A 21,816-nucleotide genomic window follows, 5' to 3' on the forward strand; every position below is an offset into this window, starting at 1 on the left:
ATTTCTAAATAATTAGGTTTAGCAGTTGAATTTAGCAATTTTGACATCTCTTCGTCGGATGTGATCAAATCCAGGGAAGGTCTTAAATTAAGCCACAGCTTTGTTTAATGCATGAATAATATTCGTATTTGGCTTTCCGAGACTGGGTATAGTTCGCAAAGTTGATAATTTCTTCCTTGAAAGTGTTATTAAAGTTGCCCGATAAATCGTGTTCGGCAGAGTTATGAATAGCAGTTCCGGATTGATGAATATGATGTTTCATTGATTGCTTCGTTTATTATTATTCATATGCTTTTATCTAACTTTATTTTATATTAATAATTACGTATATTTAGGCGTATTTCTGATTTCGCTTGTTTATGTATTTGTAGATTCATTTCGAAAGCTTTTTTTTTTTTTTTTGTGTAAATGATGCCATTTTTTGGTGCATATTTTAGTAGTATATCGTAATTTAGCCATGAAGTTTGAATTTGCCCGATAGTTATCTGTTGCTTAAATCGTGTTCGTAAAATTCAGGATAACAGTTTGTGAATGTGATATTTTATTGAGTACTTCGTTTATTATTGTCCACATACTTTTAATTTTCCTTTGTGTATTCCGTATATTCGTTTTTAAGCTTTGATTGCATGATTTTTGTAACTGATGCATTTTTGATGTATATTTTTAGTGGTATATCGCCATTTAGTCTTGAATGCGAATACAGTTGACCCCCGAACAACGCTGGGTGTAAGGGCGACGACCCTACCCCCTCGCAGTCGAAATCCTCGTATAACTAGTAGTCTACTGTTGACCGGAAGTCTTACCGATAACATAAACAGTCGATTAATACATATTTTGTATGTTATATGTATTATATATTGTATATTGTATTCTTATAATAAAGTAAGCTAGAAAATCATAAAAAAGAGAACATAGATTTACTGTACTGTATTTATTGATACCATAAGTTTACGTCGCCAGTATACAAGATGAATCGTCTCTCTGTCAGTACCTATATGATACTAAACACTGTAGATGTTATACACCTCCGAATTAAAGAATAATGAAAGAATATGTGTTTGAATGTTTTGCAATTTTAATTTATTGCATAGAAAATAATTATTCCCAAATATGAATTAACATCTAAATCTACATACTTTGTACATTTTATAACCATGTAAACATAAAAATGTAATATAAATTATAAGAAAAACTGTTATTTGAAACATTCACAAAATTAAAATAATTTTTAACGTAGTTCAAAATATTAAATATTGGAAAATATTCCAGATTTTTCCGATTGGTTTTGAGGAGAGCATAGAAATAGTATATATTTCAGTAGTTGCATGACTGACTCGTGTGTGTTGAGGAATCGTTTGCGCGTGGATTTCAGTTAATCATTTGCTAAATATGGGTCGATGATTCAAAGGCCAAACTCAACAGTTTATAGCTAAGGAATTGAAAAGCAAGTGTGAGTAGAGTATTAAGACAGAATTCTAATGACCGGAGTTTTCAAAATAATCGTTTCAATAGCGGTCGAAAGGTTAATAACTACATCGAAAGATGAGAGGAGATTGAAGAATATCGTGAAGAAAAGCCGCATCCAAAGTGTAAGGTATTTTCACAGGAGAGGGAAGAAGTAGGTGTGAATGTGTCTAAATGTGTACGACGCTGAGACGACTTCACAAATTCGATTTTAAATCACGTGTACCTAAGACGAAACCGCTTATGACTTCCAAGCAAAAGGCAACTAGAATGCGTTGGTGTAAGCAAATACTTTTGTGGGGTCAAGAGGACTGGAAAAAGGTACTTTTTAGCAATAAAAGTATGTTCTGTGTGTCTCATGGTCATCAAGGGATACATGTTTGGCGTCTTATGCAAGAAGCATTGAATAAAGAATGCATGAAACGTTCGGTGAAATTTGCAACATCTATCATGGTATGGGCTTGTAGGACCACAAAGGGTCCAGGTAAGCTGTGTATTGTATACGAACGAGTTAGTTCCAAAGTGTACCAAGAAATGCTCGAGCACTGTATGCTATTGCCATCGGAAGATTTATGTTATAGTGATTTCCTTTTTCAGCAAGATTCAGCTTCTCGTCACACACTTTCAAGACCACTACTAGATGATTCAAAAAAAGGCAAGCTCACCAGATTTAAACCCCATTGAGAATTATGAAGAAACGTCTTAAAGAAGTAGTTCCAAGAGACAAAAATGAACTTGTTTCTAGTCTGCAGACCATATGAGCATGTTTTGATTAAAAAAAAAAAAAAAAAGACTGAACCGCTAGTAATAAGATGCCCAACTGTTTACAAACAGTCATAAAAGCTAACGGGGATGCAACAAAGTATTAATTATGTTGTTTCCCTTTGACTTTAATTTTTGAGCATTTATTTTCGCATTATTCTAATATTTTGAACCTCGTTAAAAATTATTTTAATGTGAATGTTTTCAAATAAGTTTTCTTATTACATTTTTATGTGTTTACGACTACAAAACACGTAAATTTAGATTATGCTAATTTATATTTGGTAAAAGTTATTTTCTATGCAATAAATGAGAATTACAAATCGTTCAACAACACATTAATTTTGATTATTCTAATTTTTGATAAGGAAGTGTAGTCTCTTCATTTTTCGAGTAGTCTTCTTGCATATACAACGCATCGATGACGAAGAGTCATACATTTCTTTCGGAGTGCGTTAGAAGATGCCATGAGGTTTTCCCAATTATTTCATCCGTAATGCTGTTATCTATTATTATTATTATTATTTTAATTGAATTGGTTTGGTATAGAAATAGAGCTTGGTTTCTCCGGCGCTGAGGTATATAATGATGTGAAGTAGTAGACTCCTAGTTTTACTTTAATAGCAGCTGATATAAATCTGTTATCTTTGACACGCACATTAATGGGGGGGGGGTCTATACAGAATTGTACAATCTTTCATTTACCATTTCTTTTCTAATATAAGATAAAAAATGGTTGCTATTTAGTCAAAACTGTAGTAATTACGATTGATTCTTTTGATGTTAAGATTAGTGTCTCATCCAAAATTATAAGTTAGTTTATTTTTATGAGATAAGTTTCTAGTTCCTCTAAGAACAGTACTAGGAGCAAGGAAAAGATGGAATGGTTCTGGAACAGGCCACTGGACATAATTTCCTGAAAGGATGATGATATCATCTGATGGAGTACAGTATTAAACCATCTGTATATTTGAGAAAATCTTTTTGGCTGTCTGAAAAATGCATAATTCTGTCAGAATTATGCATTTTTTGTTTAATGTAAAGAAGAATCTCCCCCCCCCTTCACGTTTTCTTTTATTCTATTATGTTCACTAAGAATATGCTGAAAGTAATCGCCAGTATTTTTTTTTTTTTTATACTACGAATATTAATATGTAGTACATTGCATCAATTTAAATACTTGAATTTCTTTTTTCAGTATTCAGATGAATTACATACAATTGTATGATTTACTTGACCTTCTACGATATTTCAACTTTTATTGTAACGAATAAGCAAGAAAATAATTATTTCCAGATCACTTTCACTGGTAATTGACACTGTACGTTATGTCTGTTTTCTTAATGAATATTTTTGATTTTTTGAACCAAAGGTTTATTGTTCTGTTTTTCTTTCCTGGAAAGGTACCAGATATTGACCATATTGTTTAATTTAAGTTTCAGCTCTGGGTTAGTCCAGAGGGGGTGGAAAGAGGGGGAAGATAGTTCCACTGCATAAAGGAGGTTCCAAGACTGCTGTTGCAAATTACCGACCGATCAGCATATCAGGAATCGTTGTCAAGCTTTTGGAGATATTAGTCAAGAGCAAAATACAGGAATGGATAGATGAAAATGGGATACTGTATGGAGGACAGCATGGTTTTGTGAAGGGTAGATCATGCCTCAGTAACTTGCTCACGTTTTATAATACAGTGACGGTTGAACTGGATAAGGGTAATGGATTTTCAGTGATACTGCTGGTATTTGCTAAGGCCTTTGACCAGATACCACATGGAATTCTAATCAGTAAGCTGCAGCACATGGGGATGGATATAGGGTTGATGGAGATATCAGAGAGTAGTTTATTCAGGAGTGGAGTCCAAAAGAAATTAAATAGTAGGGTTCTTGGACCACTGCTATTTAATTTGTTCATTAATGATATAGGAAAGGATCTGAGAGGAACTCTTAATTTATTTGCTGATGATGCAAAGTTGGGTAGAGCAATAGTGAATGCACATGATGTCAAAATTTTTCAGGATGATTTCGATAGATTGGCAGTCTGGGCTAATGAGAATGGATGTCAGTTTAATGTAGCAAAGCATAAGATTATGCATTTTGGGGTGAAAAAATTAGCAGCATTATATCACATTGGTGGAACTGTACTCCAGGAGGTTGACGAAGCTAGTGATTTGGGTGTGTTGGTGAATATGGAGTTGAAGTTTAGGGGCCACATAGCAAAAGTGTCTAAATCAGCTCATCAGATCACATGGTTACTGAAGAATACTTTGACGAGCAGAGATAAGCAAGTTATTGTTCCTCTTTATCGAGCCTTGATAAGACTCCATCTTAATTACTGTGCCCTGGGTTTCTTCTTGATGGGGAGGAGGTAGAGAGTGACCAAGATGATAGCTGGTCTATGGAATGAACCTTACGAGAACAGGTTGAAGATCTGGGGATTACAGAAATTGGTTGATAGGCGGAAAGGGGGTGATATGATTGAGACATTCAAATTACTGAAGGGTTTTTAGATTAATTCAGAGGAAAATTTTCAGAACAGGTCTGGTGATGGGAGAACTATGGGCCATCCATGGAAACTGAGCAAGAGTGTAATTAGCAAAGATGTTATAACTAGGTTTTTTACTTGGAGAGTGGTGAATGAGTGGAATAAGCTGCCAGAGTAGTTTGTTGTCGGTGGCATGATTGTAAATGAATTCAAACAAAGTATGATAGATACTGTGCGAATGCTGAATAGTTGTTCTTAATATGATGTTTAGAGCCTCCCTCGATGAGTCTAAGGACTCCTTGGAGTTGCCTGTAATAATAATACTTTTTGTCATGGGGGGGGGGGTCGTGTAATTGTTCACCTATACTGGACCTTCTTTCCAGAACCACTTGTTTTTGCTTTGGTTAATCATTCTTGATTTGGCGCGAGATGAACTGCGATATGTGCGGGGTGATCTTTTATCTGTTGACTAGATTTTATTTCTTCAGTGATAATTTCAGTATTCACATATTTCGCTAATTTTGAATTACAACGGTTAAGTTCTCTGCGTTATCTTCTAGCATTCCTTCGATTTATAGAAGTTTTGTTCTAAGCTGCTTGTGTGGTTTTTCAACTTTCTTTTATTTGCGCAGTTCATCTCATACGGTGTAGATCGTTATTCTCCATTATCTTTGCACTTCAGTAAGCAATTTTTTTCTTTGATATTTTTGACCGAGTTTAGCACTTGTTGCACTCCTTCGTTATTGAATTTTAGTATTCTTCGTACGTAAATTTTTTATTATTTTTATTTATTTATTATTATTTATTTTTTTTATGCATAATATGAAGGACATCTTTTAGTACTGCAGTTTCTTAGGTTGACCTGACTAGTACAAGTAATTTGATTTATGCTTAATTATTTAATCAAAATCATTAGAATTGGCATGATCTCATAACGAATTGGTTATGAGATAATTCGCTTATATAATGTGTTTCGGAAGAGATGCTTTTATTGATTGATTTTTGGTCACTGGTTTGAGACTTAATCAGCTTCGAATGTTTTGTCTTTTCTCTGCAAGAGCTACAGCGCCACTATGAATTAACTTTTACATGTGGTTTCCGCTAAACCAGAGAAATCATAGTGCAAGTTGCAGCCAAGATAGTTGCCTATATTCGCCATAAATTAGGCAGGTTCTTATCACATCGACTGCATAATTCTTTCATAGTGAGGATGTGTTTATTTTTTTAAACCTTAATAGTAGTTGTCAGGTTAAATAAAATTCAGAGAGAGTAAATCGTATCTGAGGTTAGATGCTGTTTTTTTATCTTCTTGACTTAGTGCTAAGTGAATGCCCAAAGGGAGAGAATTGGATCGAAGGTCATAAGACAAAGGAGCTTGCCACCAAAAAGCAAGGACTGTAGTTAAAAAATAATAATAATAAATAATAATAAAAATAATAATCTCTTCCACCGTTTTATAGTTGAAAACGAATATCCAAATACATTGCTGTTAAACACATTTAAAGGTGTATTATCCATATTCTAACTCTGAATTAATAAGGAGCACAGAATTCATACATGGAATAATATATTCCATGTATGAATATAAGCTTTCATGCTTTGCGATTTTTTTTTAAAAAAAAACTTTTTTTTATTAGATTTGCATATACCTTTTAGACATACGCAAATGATTTTTTTTTCCCCCTGTCGCTTTGTTTGGTCGAGTGGTTAGCGTATCCACCCTCCAACCAGACAGGCTAAGGATTTGAATCTCATCTTGGCATGATTGTATGCATTACATCACATGGTGAGACTGTCGCTGCACTTAGTGGAGGCTGAATTGCCCCTGAAAAAAGTGTTCCATGTTTGGTCTCTAGAACAGGGTTTCTGGATTATTTGACTCAGCCCCTACACGGTACTAGGCATAGCCTTTCATGAGTGGGATTTCATTAAAAATTGCGTGGTTTTTGATATTTTAATATTGGTCATTTATTATGGGCGACGAAATTTTATTAAGTTAATTAGATATTGGTTCAATTTTTTGGATGCTTATTGATAACACAATGCGATAATTATAATTTATGATATTTACTTAAAACTTTCTTGAAAAGTTTGATATATCAAGCCGTATACCAAAGTATCCGAATCATCTCTTGAAGTGAAATTTGATTAAATCTGACACATTAATCTTCATATTCAAAGATATCCTGCTCGAAATCATGAGTTTTTATCTTACGGAAGGTATGCGTAATTTTTCTTTTTGTCACAAAAGGGAAAAGTATATTATATACATAGGAACATCAATTCCTCTTAATAATCAGGCCTCTTTTGATTGTTAAATATGCATTTGAGTAATTGAATGTATTTTTCGATAGTCAATATAAATATCTGATAAGTAATAATTTATTTGATGGCCTTCTAAATTGAATGAAATGGTCCGTTCTCATTTGTCCCTTGCCGGAGGGACAAATAGAGCGGGAGCGCTCTTTAAAAAGTATTGCTAGCATCAATTGTTTTTAACTTCCAGACTACATGGAAGGGTTACAAGCAATTAAGCCTTTTCATCATAGTTCGTTTCACCTTACTAATAGTTGGAAATTCGCCACTTTGGCATAGACTGGAAGATCGCCATGTGATGGATCGTGGCCAATCAAAAGTGCTTGGAAGATCCTAGGTAGGCTGTCTTACTGTTTGTGAACTACTAAAATGTCACGAACGCATCCTTGTTTCTTTCAGCTTACTAGTGTAAACTCACTGGCGTTTTAAAATTACTTCGTAATTCGCTTTCTTTAGGTAGCACTGAAGCAATGATCAAAACGTCTGCCTGGTTAGCAGCAACGCTTCTTCAGGTACCGATAATTTTATATTCATTGAAGTTTAATGTTGGAATATTTGCGAGTACCTTGGTAAAAAATACTGTTCGTTATAGTGAGCTAACCTATTGTGCTCGTAATTTGAGAGAAATTTTGTACTTGGGAAAATTGTTCAAGTACATTTTAGATAGGGATGCTAAGCGTATTGATTTTCATTGGACACGAAAATACCGCCCCCCCCCATATTACCATCGGCTTTTTATATGTACCGTTGGGTAGACGACACACGGGCGCGCGTGCACATACGCACAGAAAAAAGAGTGAGTGAGTCATCTTGGCACGCAAAGAGTGACAATTTTGACCCTTACAGAGTTACTTCTTTTCTTTATAGCATTTCAATATTGAATTGTTCTGCACACCGTTTCATATACTTGATTATATATCATGTCGTTGGCATTAAGAGTAAAACATTTTCTGAGCAGCGCTGCACTATTATTCTCGAGTGTGTGTTGGTTACCGTGAGGAATTAATGAAAGGACTGACGAAGTTTCAGATCACAATCCACTTTATCGGAATCTATATGAACACTATGCTTATTTCAAACTTTTTCAGTAACTATTGAAATGAAACCTGTAAGGCGAAGTGATGGCTGTGAAATTTAAGTGTTCTTTGAATTGGGTGTGGTGTTTTTGAAAAATCATTCACTTGAATCAGTCAGACCTATTCCAAATTAAAGTACTTTATTTTTTATTTTTAAATCGTTGGTATAACCTAAGAGCAGCCGGTCATCCATGTTACCAAAGAACTAAAGTTACAGGGCAGCTGTAACTTATATATATGGGACTATTCATAAGACTAAATAACCGGAATAACGACTGGTTTCTCCTCCGAATTGCACGGTACTTCTTCAGATGTGAAAGAAACAAAAGATAAAAAAACTTACAAACAGTACAAGATTAGCATGTGACTAGCAGATATGGTTTTACGTTGGATTATAATTCAAATTAGTAGTGAGTATATGATTTGTTGGCTCTTATTTGCGTATTTGATTGACCATAGCTAGGTAACCTAAAGACATATTAATATTCGGATTTATCTTCGCGTGTGCAGGGTCTAACAACATATCAATGACTTCCAAAATTTTCTTTCGGTCTTGTAACAGCGATGTGTGTGTGTGTGTGCGCGCGCACACACACACACACACACACACACACACACACACACAGAAGAAATAAGAGGAATACATGAAGTTAGCTATTGAATAAACAGAGCAGCTGAAGAAGTAGTAGCTATCCGAAATGACTTCAGGTTCTAGGAAGACTTTCCCAGAAATTTGATGATAGAACTGATGAATTTGCCTCTGTTGTTTGGAATTGCTGCCTAACAACTAAAGCCAGTGTGTTATGTCTGTAAATTGCGTGCACTTTTAGGCGGTTTGCCTGTTTTTCGTAATGAAGAATAGTCTCCTCTACATGACTTTAGCTATTAAAGAAAGGAAAGTTGCTTCTAATCTAGTCAGATAGCACTTGTACGCAGTTTTGTGTACGTTGTAAACAAAATTCTCTTTTGAGAGAGTAAAATTGCATTTTTAAGGTGGGGGGCTACATAATATTTCGCTTTTGTCTAAACCAGTGCTTCCCAAGCTTATGGATGTCAAGGCCCCCTTTGGAAAAATTAAAATTTCACGGTCCCCCATCGGAAAAAAATTCCTAATACAGACAAATATTATTATAATATTTATTGTATTTATATTCAATACAAAACATACACACCAAGCGTATTTATTTCCGCGCATCGCCGCACCTGTGTACACTAGCAATGAAACATTAAAGCGCGAAAGATTTGGCCGTTTTAAATGAGCGCAAGATTTTGCGTTTGCAAGCTTTTTTGTGCTTCTTTTCAATACCTTTGAAATGAAACTTATATGAATAAGCAGATATTTACTAATATTCATTAAGCGCCGAAATATGCAGGGAGCGAAATTTGTGAACCAATGTGTGATTTACTTAGTCTTAAAACATTTTAAATTTGTTTTCCTTATTTCATCGCTACAAAACTAACGGCCCCCAGTTTGGGAAGTGCTGGTCTAAACTATCAGTTCCTGCTCAGCTTATCGCCGTAGCGGTCATACTGTTTAAGCAGTGTTAGTTACTTTAAGTCTGGTTAAAGACATAATTTTTTTTATGTTATTTACTATAATCTTTTGTGTTCGTTTTAGAAAGGAACAAGAAACCTTAAATTCATATCGAACTTTGAGTATTTTCATTTAAATTAGCCTTCTGAGCTATAAAAAAAAAAAAAAAAAAAAAAAAAAGGTTCGTAAGGTTACCCGTGTTTTTTTGTAGTTCAGTTACTATTACCAAGAAACCCCAGTAAGTATTTCTTTATTTTGAAGCCTGAAGCCAATTCTTGCAACGAAAACGGCGACGATGTAGAAAACAGTGATAAAGCGTATTTCTTAATTGTTCCTATTTTCTTTTAAAACTATACCCACAGGGTGAACAAAGCAATTTCCTTGCTTCTCGTGTGGCTTTATATAATAAAGTATGTATATATAAATTTCATATTCTGTATTTCTTATTTCTCCTTCCCAGAAATAGCAAAAAAAAAAAAAGAACATCAAAAAGAGAAATTTTTTAGTTTTGCAGTGCTGTTCTCTAATACCTTTCTATCCCTCCTTAACAGATCAGCTTGACATAATGATCTCGTGTTAAGTTGGTTTGGAAATGTAGGGCTCCCTTCTGGATTTTCAAATATATAGCGCATTTTTGTAATACTAGTATATGATATAGCCTAATATATAATAACCTTTCATTGAAATTTTACTTTAAGACTTCTAAAACATTGAAATATCAGCTAGAGGGAGGGAGGCAAAAGTAATTGAAGGGGGTAGGGAGGGAGGTGAACAAGAGAGAGATTTAGTACTCTGGGTAGGCTGAGGGTTAAATAAAGGTTCTCTGCTCCAGGGACCAAACATGGCATATTTTCAATTAGCTTTTGAGTCTTCAGTAATTCAGATAATGATCTTACATTGGGTAACTAAAATCGTTTTTTTACCTAAAGACTTTCACAAACTTCTCAAAGTGAGATGCAAGCCAAGAAAATTGCCTGTACGGTCTTGCTATTGACTCCACTAAACTGTGAATCTTGAGGTATTCTAGACAGAATGTCTCAGAAGTCAGTGACCTAGCAAGGTTTGGTTTATTTAGATATACGGTCGAAGCAACTCATGCCATGAGTCCAGTGTTGGCTTGTCTGCTTTGAGTTGAAAAACCTGAATTTCTGGGAAGAAAAATCTTGCTGCCACCATATGAGACCCACTAACTCACCTTCAGCTGAAAAGATATCCTGATAAAGATTATTTGTATCCTGGCAAGGTGCGGGTGTCGACTGGCAAATATTCTATTCCACATGACCCCACAAATAACTCACTAGGATTCAAATCAAAAGAATTAGGAGCACGTGGAATGCTTGGATATGCTCTATGAACCATGCCACAATATGGTGGCATGGTTCTTTGTTACACAGGTTGTCTTGCTGGAAGAGTTCTGATCTATCAGGCTGCATCACCATGTAGGATAATACCTAGTCCAAACCAATCCCCAGATAAGAATTAGCAATCATGGTTGTACCCAGTTGTGAGCTACAAGGGGCTCACGCAGCCCTTTGTTAAATTTTTCTCAAATTTGTGATCCCCTTGTTCATCTTGTTTAATAATCTTGTAGAACTAGAAAATGCCACTGTGTAATGTATATATGTTACTACAATTGCTACTTTAAATTCATATGGATTTTCTGATAACTATATAAAAAATCATTTCATTGCATTTTGTTCTGATATAGCTAGTGTAATGTTAGGAAATAAATCAAGTGTTGCAATCAAATTTCTACAAAAAATTTTCTAAAGTTGTGATTTGGCATTGCGCTCATCGTTTACACTTAGCATTAGAATTAGATAAAAAAACATTAAAGAAATAAATCATTTTGAAATATATGCTTTTTATCATCAATCACCAAAAAATCAATGAGAATTAAATACAATTGCAAAAGACCTTGGTATCGAAATTTTAAAGATCGGCCGTGTGTTTGGACCATGATGGGCAGTTTACGAATGGCTCTTGCTTTGTGGAGAAATTACCCAGCTTTATGCAAGCGCTTTGCATCGAACGATAAATATAAGGGCTTTTTAAACAGACTTCTCAATTTGGAATTTTTAAAAGATCTAGCATTAATGATTGATATCTTACAGGAATTATAATATCTGTCAGAAGCTCTACAAAGTCGCAATATAAGTATTAGAAGGGCTAAGTTAAGTCTTTTTTTTTTTTTTTTTTTTTTGCTCAATGATGCGAGCCCTTTGTTAAAATTTCCATAGCTCACCGCTAGTTGTGCCCATTGGTGATGAGAGGCCCAGTGATGTCCATGAGAACAATCCCCATACCAGGATACTGCCACCACTAGTCTGTTTCTGGTCAACTCTGTTAGCAGGAAATGGGTTGGGTTGTCATAATGTTTTGTCTCATCAGTGTAATTTCTTTAGTAATTTGCATTTAGGTCCCTCTTTAGTACAGTTGGAAGAATGACAGTACAATTAGTTGAAAAGACTTGGGTTTCCAAGCCTCTATCCAACGCAAGAAAAATTTACAAGGGCTATTTTCTGAAGACAGTAATGCAACCACCTTGTCATTAAACCCTGCAGTGTTGGGGAAGAGACCTAGTCCCTTTTCTTTTTGATCCATACACAAGAGTTAAAAGAACCCATAGCACATCTGTATTGTATGTGATGTTGCAATTGAGGATTGGGAAAGAAGAAATTTATTGATAATTTTTCTTCTGCCACCTTCCTGATATTTATTTTCTATGTTGTTACCAAAGTCTTCACATGACTCAGGTGGTACACACTGCTTCACTTTCTTACATTTTTTTCCAAGCTGACTTATTTACAAGAAACTTTCAGTACACTTCTTCTTTTCTGTGACTGCCTGTTTAACTCTTAAGTCCACCAATGAGTTCTGATTTTTCTATTCTTGCAGACAACCTCATCACATGCTTTTCTCTCACTGAATTGATGTTCTTCAGGATATGCCATGCCACTGAATCTCCAAAGTTTGGTTCTTGTTTTCAAACTCCAATTTTTTTTTCAATAATGTTTGTATATTTTGGTATACATTTCACCTCAGAAAGCTTCTCAATCTTGGATTCCATTTAAAACTTTCTTACACATTTATCTTCAATATGAAATTCAATTGGGTAAGACATTAATATATGAATATAATTTCTTTTCAAGTATAATATACTTGGTAATCAATTAGTAAAATATTGTACAGATAAATAAATCTGTAAATAGATTTGTCTGACAATTCCAGTTTTTTGTTTCAATCAAACCTGTGTTGAGTCTCAGTGGAGCACAATGTATGAAAATTATATATACTTGAATACCTCAACTATGTCTGTGTGGAATAGCAGGTGCCATTCTTGCACTTTAAACTCTTAAACATATTGCAAAATGTTCCTAAAAACAAAGCAGTGGGATGCATGTTTCATAGCAGATCTTAAATATAGTGGAAGTGCTTCATGGCAGGAAGAGCTAAGCTAATGGACTTAATGCAAAAATTAATACAGTTCAGAAATGATGTGCACATTGTTAATAATGAACACATTTCCTTGTATTTGATTTTGGGCTTTTGGGCCTTTGGGCCAAGAGTACAATAACTATAAAGTAAATACCAGATACATGCCATGTGTTGATGAACAGGATGCAACTTGAAAAATCATTGGTATGTATTTTGAATGGTGAGGGAAAAAACTGTATTAATACTAATGAGAAAATATTGATACATTACTCAAACATTCCTTTTATCTTGTCTCTTTAGATACAACTGAAAATGATTTGTTTCATTTCTCAATGATGGATTTTCTATGCTCAAAATATAGTAAATTGTCAATAATAATAATAATAATTCTTGTAGATAAACTTGTACGTTGGTGATATGTTACTGTCAGATTATTAGGGAAAGACAATGTATATTATAATATTAATTAAAAAAACTTTAATTTAATACTTCCTATATTTCAGTAATGTTACATTAATCTTCAGGGAACATAAAAATAATATGTGCACGCAGGCACTAACACTAAACAAATATGGCTGAAGACTTAAGATAACAATGCCATTACTACTTAACTTAACCATATTCTTAAAACCTTAGTAGCCAATGGCTACAACCATTGGCTACTAAGGTTAAAATTTAAAATTATATATCAGGGGCGAATATTCAGGATGTGCTAGGTGTGCAGTGCTCATCCACCAAATAGTAATATGACATTTTTGCATTTATTCCCATTAAAGACTCCCCTAATTGTTTCCAGGCTTTGCGTGATTCCTAAGCATAAACATAATATGCTGATGCTTCATTGAAAAGAACAGTTTTCTATGCGTAAACATCACATTTGCATTAATAGCTTGGGTGTGCATTCAAAATACATACACCTTTGAGCCCTTTGAAAAGATGTACAGATGGCACAACTGTCAAATTCTTAGCATTCTAGCAGTTTTAAATCACTCAGAAGGTGAGGTAGGGTGAGCTCTGAGACAATAGCACCAAGAGGCTGTGATTGGTTATTGCGTCAACCAACCCAGTTGAAGGTTATCGCTTGTCATGAGTTGCTTTTTTGTTTTCTGAGTTTCATCCGTTTTGCGTGCATGAAGTGTGAACTGACATGGTAGGCAAGTTTTTATGTGTAATATAGTTTTTATATATAATGTAGACAAGTTTTTAATATATAATTTTTGTTAAATTTATAACTTTTTTTTTGCCCATATTTACCATGGGAAACAGTACTGTAGTAGGAGGTAAGCCTCATCTTCCTCTTTCAAATTTTACACCTTTGAGCAATTTGAATATACTGATCAAATATAGCATTCTCCTTCATTATTGTTTTCTAATTTTCTAATATATATATTAAGATGAACACGTTTCCCACTCTGGGCAGATTTGGTTACAATTAATTGTTAAATTAAAGTATTCAAAGTTATCCTACAATTAATTGCATTAGACCAATTAAGATGAGCAATGATGTGGTATACACAATTAACTTTCATGCATCAGTAAAACTGCAATCATATGGTCAAACTGATGTGAATATTGTAGGGCAGGTTGCATAAGCTACGACAGTACACCCAACCGAAATGGGCATGCGACGCCACTGATATATTATATTTTTATTTAATCAGAAACACTAAACAGAAATATTTCAACCCTTCTTCAAACATCCAATAAGTGAAGCGGTAGTCTCACACTGGGCAACAAAGTTCATATCCCACCTAAAGACAGTCATAAACATTTGTGCCCATGGTGGGAGAGTGGATATGCTAATCCCTTGGCCAACTATGCTGTCATTAGATCAATAGAATGTAGAATTTGATAGCATCTTGTAATTTCTGTTGAAAAGAATGTTCAATAGAATGTAGAATTTGATAGCATCTTGTAATTTCTGTTGAAAAGAATGTTCAATAGAATGTAGAATTTGATAGCATCTTGTAATTTCTGTTGAAAAGAATGTTAATGACGGCAGTTGAGTTGGCAAGCATTACTGAGCAGTAGACGGAATACCATAGTAAAATAAAATATCTTTCATCTGGGGCTCACCTCTTGTAACACCAGTTCTGTTTAATGTAATGTGGAGACTTTAGTGAAGTTAAGGCTGTTTTCCCCAGGGGAGGAAAAAGTGGAAAAGGATTCTGTCTTAAAAAAAAAAAAAAAAAAAAGAAGTGTTAGCAGCAGTTGATGTTCTTGCATTGATATGGGAACTAAAATTAAACTCATGTCTTTACAAGAGCAAGGACAGTATGTTTAGTTACTAGTCCTGAGACACTTTTCACAATGACAGATCCACATTTATTATTATTATCTAACCTCCATGTAGTCAGAGACTAATTGTGGAGCTACACACTATTGCACACAATGCTCATCTAACTATGCTTTAAACAGATTCGATGTGTTCACAACACAGTCAGGCAGTGCATTCCACTCTCCATGCCAAGAACCAGTTCCTTACTCCTTTGCTCACATCCAACGTATACAGTTTCCAACAATGGCCTCTTGTTCTACCTCCCTCTCCCATTCTGTGAAATATTTCTTCCATGTCAGCGTGATAACCCCTGACTAGCTTATCTCTCAATCATACCCATGCCTCTTCCTACTATTCATGAGGCTTTGCAACTTACCCTCAATCTGTCCTCATACTCCACATTCCAATGACCAATTTTGTGAATCTTCTCTGGACCCTTTCCAACATATCCTTATCACTATGAAAACCCACCAGCTAAATCTGTGCACAGAAATCCATATGAGACCTGATCAAGGCCTTAATAATGACATCTTAACCTCTCTATTTCTGCATGTCAGGTTCCTCCGCATCATTGCCATTATCCGATGTGATGTCTTTACAACTTGTTCAAAGTGCCAACAGAATTTCAGGTCCTTGTCCACCATCACTCCTAGATCTCTCATCTCCTCTTAAAGTTTCCCCACCAAGTGTATACCTCTCATCCCATCGTTGCTTACCAAATGTGAAAAACCTTACACTTTGCAGCATTGAATTGACAGTTCCACTTACGTGCCCATTCATGCAATCTATTCAAGTCCTCTTGTAAGGTCATAACATCTGCTTGACTCTGTGTTGCTCTCCCCAGTTTTTTGCATCATCTGCAAATAGCTGCATATCATTAGTTCAACCCATCCCAATATCATTAACATACAAATTGAACAATAATAGGCATCCCCATATTATAGCAGCTATCAGTGGAGTTGCCAGAGATTTTGCTGCCCCTCTTAATACACACCAAAATTGCTACAAAAAGTCAAAATGACGTATAGGGTAAGGTTCAAAGTGCCGCCCAGGGAAGGACCCCCCTCAAGCTACACCACTGGCAGCTATTAAAATTTTCACACTTAAAAAAAAAAAAAGCTATCAATTTGCCAACGACAAAAAAAAATCTGAAGCTGCTGCTGACAGGTATTACATATTGTTGGTTTGAAGGAAGGGAGATGTGAAATTTTAAGCAAACTAAACAGTGGAAGTAACAGTAGTGTTTAACTTGAATATGCTGTTCACATGTTTGCTGTCTTTGGTTTCTGAGTGGAGTGTGGCTATCCAGGCTATGGGTTTTTGAATCCCATTCTGAGATGGGTGTGCATGAGACTATTGTCCTGCTTAGGAGGACTGAGGTTACAAATGGCGGTGAAACTTTTAAGACTTGTTATCTTGATGGCTTGAAAGGATAGTTATTTTAATTCTCTGTCTATAGTGAAGTGTATTTTTGGATTGTTGCTGTTTATGTGCTAGAAACATATTTAGTGTTTGTTCCATGGAACCAAATAATAAACATATCATGAACATAACGCATCTAGACCGATGTTTTGTATAGCTATATCGAGGACTTTGGTCTCGGCATTCTTTCTAGAAATTGGCCTGAGTAGCCCCCCACCCCCCCAACCTTGATCCAGTAATGGGAAATAGGTTGATAGCTTCTGACCTAGCCAAGCTGGTGAAAATAAAATTGCATTGCACAGTTTGGTGTACTGAGTATAATTAACTGTCTCTTTCTTGTCTGTGTTTCACAGTTTGATGCAGTGTCTCAGGTTTGATTTGAGAGTGGTGATTGTGCACACATGGGCTATTCAGCTGCAATATGCTAAGTTCAAACTTTTAAATAAAAGTTATCAATTCTGGTATTTTCACTGTTGATCCTATACATTAACAAAAAATTACCTTTAAAAACACAAATGATTCATATATAATCTTGCATACAACTTCCTCAGACAACCAATAGTTATGGAGGTATGAGCAGATCACACAGCTTCAGTTGTTTGTTCTTAGCATCTGTTTTGCTTCATGCTGCTGTATGCCATTTTTGTTAAGGTCTTGTCTGATATTTATTATTATTTTGTGACACCTCCAAGGAGTCCGAAGACTCATCGAGGGAGGACACCTACTCTATAGCTCCGTCTCCACCACTACACCGAACCTCTACTACCATCCATCTATATCAGTGCCATCTACTGACCACCACACCACTAGTGTTTTTTGTCTGTAAATTGCATGTCCTAAAGGCCAATTTGTCTGTATGTGGGATGAAAAACCTGAGTTTCCCGGAGAAAATTTTGCTACCTCTGTATGAGATTGGCTAACTCACATGCAACTGGAAAAATCCATATAAAGATTCCTCCCGTCATGACCAGAATTGAACCTAGGCCTTTTCCAATTGAAAGGCGCAACATAGTCATTCTTCGAATTGCACTATGGAGGCACTGTATTGTCAGTCCATCTCATTTGGGATCATTTAATCTAGTTGAACAAATGTCCTGCATTCTGAAACCTGATTAAACGATATTTATTTTACTAGATAGTGAATCCTCTATCCTCTTGGTGGTTGACTTCTTCTCTGATTATTTTATTTATTGAATTAAACTATCTCACTCCCAAGCTACTCCCTAATTGAGCAAAAGTATCAAGTCTCTGATTTTAACTTTTACAATGTCCAAGTGTTAACTCTGTTATGCACAACAGAGAGAGAGAGAGAGAACCAGACTGTTGTAAATTTTTTGTTCATATGCATAGTTTCATAGTTCATATGCACAGTGGCATAGTTTCTTCCCATAAAGGGAGATTTTTCAGGCAAACCAGCCAGAAGAACATGCATTAGCAGATAATACACTGGCCTTAGTTGCTTCAGCTATAATTCAAAATAACTTCACGTCTACAACTAGGGATGTATTCTGGATCGTCAGCTGGCATAAGTCTCTGATCAGACCACACTTGGACTATTGTTCTCAGATTTGGTCCCCAGGATTTGAAGGGGATAAATTAACTGTGGAAAGGATACAAAGATGGTTTCAGGACTGTACAAGGATAGTTATGAGGATCGGCTGAGGGAATGTGGACTGCAGAGTTTGGTGGATAGAAGGAGAAGTGATATGATTGAGACTTTTAAACTGTTGAGAGGTGGTTACAGGGTTGACACTGGGGAGTTCTTTCGTTTGGTTGAACAGCAGGAAGGAGTGATGACAAGAGGCCATCCCTGGAAGTTACAAAAGGAAACTGTGAGCAAGAGGGTAAGGAGTGGTTTCTTTGCGTGGAGGGTGGTTGAACCGTGGAATGCATTGCCTGATGGAGTGGTGGGAGCGAGAACGGTCAATGAGTTTAAAGAGTGGAATGATAGACTTTGTGTTTCTTAGGGGGGAGACCTCCCCTCGATGAGTCTTGACAGACTTTATGTTCTTAGGAAGGACCTCCCACAATGGGTCTTTTGACTCCATGGAGGCCTGAATAATAACAATAATAATATCACTGTTGGTCAAGCATTTGGAAGTTTTTCTTAGGAAGTAATGTATGTGGAAATACAGTAGGGGAGTCAGGGTAAACTTACATGCCAGCTTGTAGTGATACTAAGAAATGCCATGAAATAAGCAGTTGCTTTCATTTGGTAATTAGTGAACAGATCCCTAATGGATATGACTGGTAGTTACTAACTGGAGAGCTTCTGTAGCTCAGTTGGTAATGACAGTGTCCTTGGGGGTTGGAAAGATCTGAGTTTGAATCCTATCTAGAATTGCACTTTCATAAGGGCTTTTAAGCTTAACTTAAGTTAGTTAGTCTCATATGGCAGTAGCATAGTTTCTTCCCATAAATGGAGATTTTTCAGGCAAACCAGCCAGAAGAACATGCATTAGCAGATAATACAAATAATTCAAAATAACTTAACCTCTATAACTAGGGATGTATTCTGGATCGTCAGCTAGCATGCAGATATTTTGGTATTTTTACTCTGAGGAAATGTTTATGTTTGTATTCACAAGTTGCTAGGCATACTTAAGAGTTTGTTGAAGGGGGAGACTTTCTTTGACTGCTATATGCAGTCACATCGTAGTAAAAACTGAGTAGAATGGTAGCATTCTACTCAGTTTTTACTACAATGTAGTCTCTTTCATTTGGTAATTAGTGAACTAATTACCAAACTAGTCGAGATGCACAATTTTTTGTTTGTTCCAGATTTTTCCATGATAGCCCCCTCCCCCTCCCATTTTCTTCATTCCACTCTCCTCTTGCTCTCTCTCAGTTGATGTATTCTAGAAATCAGAATGATATTTCTCTTCTTTGTCTTTGTCCTTTCCCTTTGCTTGTTATCTTCCACATATATTTATTCTGTTAAGTTATTTGTTTCATTGTTATATTTTGTGACTTGTTCAGTCCATATCTACTTTGAATTCATGATGATGATTTGGCTAATATCTTATGAGAGGCCATGACTGTTCTAAGTATATTCTATCCTGTGTGTGTGTGTGTTTAATTATGATCCTAAGGTAAATTCCAGGTTTTGCTATCATATGTTGTTATAGGTATTAAACTTCAGCACCAGAATCCACCAATTACTGTTTTATGTGTATTTACAGGATTGTTTTAGTGCTGAAAGAAGTTTAAACATTTGCTAATAGGACTTTTCATCAGGGGCAAAATCAAATTGTGTGTTATTTATTCTATCCTAGTGCTGCAGTTCTGTTGTGTGGTCCTTTTCCATTACTTTTCTTTCCTGAGATTGGAAGTGACATTGAAGTTGTATACATCTTACATGAAGAATTACAGATACCTTCATCCAAATTTGCATTTGTAGTACATCTGCCAAAAACTTGCTGAAAACCAGCAATTATGCATCAGTGATTTTTAGTTAAACTGGAAAGAATTTATATTTCTCTGTATTTTACCTCAGCATGAGCAGACTAGTAAAGTTTGTTCATGAAGTAACTTCATAATTTTCGCTATTGTATACTGTGTGTAGATGGCTGCCTGAAGCTTTCATTATGTCAATAAATTATATATTTAGTTTAATCCTTTATCCAAGTGTAAGCAAACAAAGTTTGCACCTGAAGTATCTTCAGGACTGGGGAAACGTAGCAAAGTTGGGCAAAGCTTCACATCACTTGCCTTAGTATCCCATAATGCAAAGCACATTTCCTTACAGACATGTATAATGATATGCACTATGGGAATCTAATCCCATAGGGATTAGATTCCCATAGTGCATATCTAAATTCTAAATGGGATATCTAGATTCTAAATGGGAATCCCCATCTAATTGTGGAAGTGGATGTGGGCGGTAGATGGCGTTGATGGAGATGATTCGTAGTAGAGGTTCAGTGTAGTGGTTGAGAGAGTTGTAGGTGTCCTCCCGCGATGAGTCTTTGGACTCCTTGGAGGTGTCAGGAATAATAATAATAATATTTTAAATTATAACCAGGTTGTGGAGCTCCATGTGGAATCTCTTATGTGTTGCCTGTAATTTGAATGTCTTATTAAATTCTTAGTTATTATTTCTAATTTGGCTTATGAGATAAATGCCATTATAGCATTCGTCATTAAAAAAAAAAGAGAGAGAGAGAGAGAGCCAAAGTTGGAAACATATCTGTTCTTTCCTTCCATTTTTAGAGATATTCTATTATTAGTGGTGTTAATAAGGGTAGATGGCAAAATGGGATCTTTTAAATCTATAGGAAAGAATGCAATACGTGTATATAAGAATGTGCATGTAGCATTTCCTTTCTTACTTAGTATAGAGAAATGGGATCATCTATATTGCATGGAGCAGAAGCCATATTGATTGAGGAACCAGGTGAGAATGCCATATTTAAAAAACTGCAATCTAAACTAAATTCAATATGATAAGCTTTGCTTATTGTTGGCTATAGTCCACAATAACCATACAAACTACTCCAAAAATGGCAGTTCCAATATACTCAGCATAATTATAGAATGACAAGTGTTGATTGAAAAAAAGGAAAGGAAAAAGTTACTGTAACTATTAAATACATAGGCTGATGAGCTATTTCATTTAGTAGAATTCAATGTGAAATGATAAATTAGATGTGGTTACACCCCAAGACAGGAGAATGTGGAGGAGACTCACTACAAACAGCGACCCTACTTAAGTGGGACAAGCTGCAGAAGAAGTGTTAAATGGTAAATGTAAATTGTGTGACTTGTTTCAGAATTGATTTAAGAATATATTTGCCTGAAGAAATCCTGCTTGCAAATACAGTAATCACCTCAATTATTCAATCACAGTGAAAGAGTAATTTATTTGTTGGATAACTTCATGTTATCCAACAATTACAATGCTGTACTGGACATCAGTTGAAATTAACCTGTTCATGGGTTAAAGGTTTTTATTCATTTGAGGATCAGATACTTGATATATCACCACATCATGATTCTATTACTGCTTATCTTTTGGAATCGCATAGTACTTTTGTCTGCTAATC

General features: G+C 35.4%; 1 protein-coding gene across 7 annotated transcripts in view; it reads left to right on the plus strand.

The window, feature by feature from the left end:
* The window catches only part of LOC150096550 (serine/threonine-protein phosphatase 4 regulatory subunit 1-like), a 536,793-nt gene that overhangs the window by 238,368 nt on the left and 276,609 nt on the right, over positions 1–21,816 (plus strand). Inside the window, exon 1 of one of the 7 annotated variants that reach the window (XM_090408180.1) lies at positions 7,427–7,535. The exons of the other annotated variants lie outside the window; for them this stretch is intronic. The gene's annotated coding sequence lies outside the window, so the exon portion shown is untranslated. Of the gene's footprint in view, positions 1–7,426; positions 7,536–21,816 lie in introns of those variants that run through there. 7 annotated transcript variants of the gene reach the window in all.

The sequence above is a fragment of the Typopeltis vanoorti genome, chromosome 18 (assembly GCF_054136105.1).
Source record: "Typopeltis vanoorti isolate ZY-2024b chromosome 18, IOZ_Tvanoo_1.0, whole genome shotgun sequence".
NCBI classification, from domain to species: Eukaryota; Metazoa; Arthropoda; class Arachnida; order Uropygi; family Thelyphonidae; genus Typopeltis; species Typopeltis vanoorti.